Here is a 2,255-nt window from a genome sequence, read left to right as displayed (position 1 = left end):
ATGCTAAGTTTATTAATAAGATCTAATATACTTACAAGTGTAGATGTATATATAATTAATTACAGGAAATTTATATTTTTGGATTTAATACTTTTATTAAAATTCTTATTTACCATATATTTTCCTAATTATGTAGAATATAAAAATTTTGTACAAATATGTATAATATGAAATTGAAATTAAAATTTTTTTATGTATAAATTCCATAAATTTTAAATACCTTTTTTTATGTGAAGAAATTCATATTCTTATATATAACATGAAATATATATATTATGGAAAAAATATATATACAAATTATACTTTAATATATATTGTTTATTATTTTCCAAAAATAAAATGAATAAAAAATTTTTATTAATATACTAAAATAAAATAAATGTTTTGTTGTTTTATTATTAAATTAACATTAATTTGAGTTTAAATTTATTTGAATGTTAAATTTATATTAATTCTTGTTGTAATATTTATATTTGTTTTTAACTTTATTATTCATTTTTAATTTTGTTTTATTTGTTAATTTTAATTATGTTATATTGTTTTTGTTTTATTATTTAATTTTAACTTTATATATTCAGTTTTTATTATTACATTTTAGTATAATTTTGATATTTAATATTAATTTTAATGATTAGTGAAAGCTTTTTTTTAATAATGTAGAACACTAGGTTTTCCTTATTTATAATAAATTTCCTAAACTGAATTATTATATATATATATAACTAAATATTGATAAAATATTTATACACCATTCATAAAAACTATATAAAATCGTTTGCGTTATATTTAATTTTTTCATATATATATATTTTTCTATTTTCTTTAAACATACATATATTTAAAATTATTCAATAAAATAAATACATACATAAATTTAAAAATATCATTTAAATATATTTCTTAATACATCAAATATTTGTATTGACGAAAAAGTATGTGAATTTAGTAAAATTTACGTGAAAAATATATTATTTTATATTAAAATTTCTTTCTTTTCCACGATTTAAATCGTAAATATATGTTCATAGAAATGTATTTATTTTTTATTAACTATAATATTGTTAGTTAATTTTATATTTTTATTTTCCTTATATAGTTTATAATGAATATGTATAAAGGATTTCATTTATCATTTTATTTTAGGCATTATAAATTTAAGAAAAAAAAAAAAAAAATAAAAATAACATATTAAATTATTTAAAGGTAAAAATAGAAAATATAATTTTTAAATTATTTAATAGTAGTTAATTTATAATGTTTAAAAATTATCAAAACTTAAGATATGTGTCTTATGAGTCTTACATGTAATTTTTCTTTTTTTGTAACTTTTTTCTACATAGAAAAAATCAATAATTTTTCATTTTTTCATCATTTAAAACATCTACGTTGTGGTAACATTTATATTTATAAGTATTTTACTAAACTAATCTTGTAAAATTAAACTACTAATAGAATTGATCAATTTTCTCGCAGAATTTAATATTACATAAACGTAAAATTTTGCATGTGATATAAAATTTATTTGTATAGATGATATTAAAAAAAAAAAAACATAATTTCATAAGTAATGATTTTTTATATGAGCCTTTCAAAATAATACACCTATAATATAATTCTTATTTCTTCTAATATGTATTCATCAATAAAAAAAAAATTATTTCATTTACATATATTCACATATTGTTTTATTAACTGGGTGTTCAGTAACTTTGCTAGAGCACTGAACAAACAAATTAATAAAGAGCATGTAGAGATACCTCTACGATTTTGTTGTATTTATATATATTTTTATAGGCATTAAACGAGTAATTTTTAATCGTGTGCTCTACTTCTTTCAGCATTCTTTAATTTCAATAGTAATTTATTTACTTTAATAAAAATGCCTATTTTTAATAAAAATTTAAATCTTTATTGAATATTGACTATTAATTAATTATAAATTACTTATTTCTTTGTTATGAGTTATGTTCAGCAATTTAAATATATAGCTGATGAATTAACAAACATAAACAATTAGTAAAAATGCAAATAAATTATATGAATATTAACTGCGTGAAAATTTTATTATCACATGTATAAAATTTTCTCTCACAAATTCAAAATATAAATATTATGCAAATTAAACTTTTTTATAAACACATTATTATCTTTTGTAAAAAAAATCTGTCTCTCCATAAAAAAATCATTCTGTCTCATCAAAAAAAAATAAAAAATCTTTTTTTTTTTTTTTAACTTCATCCTTTTCAAAAGAACCA

General features: G+C 15.9%; 1 annotated feature.

Moving 5' to 3' along the window:
* Positions 1-1,673: 1,673 nt before the first annotated feature.
* Positions 1,674-2,095: a repeat region.
* Between the last annotated feature and the right edge of the window lie 160 nt (positions 2,096-2,255).

Source organism: Plasmodium gallinaceum, assembly GCF_900005855.1.
Source record: "Plasmodium gallinaceum strain 8A genome assembly, contig: PGAL8A_v1_100, whole genome shotgun sequence".
NCBI classification, from domain to species: Eukaryota; Apicomplexa; class Aconoidasida; order Haemosporida; family Plasmodiidae; genus Plasmodium; species Plasmodium gallinaceum.
The sequence above is the reverse complement of the archived record's forward strand: the minus strand, read 5'-3'. Positions and strand labels throughout refer to the sequence as shown.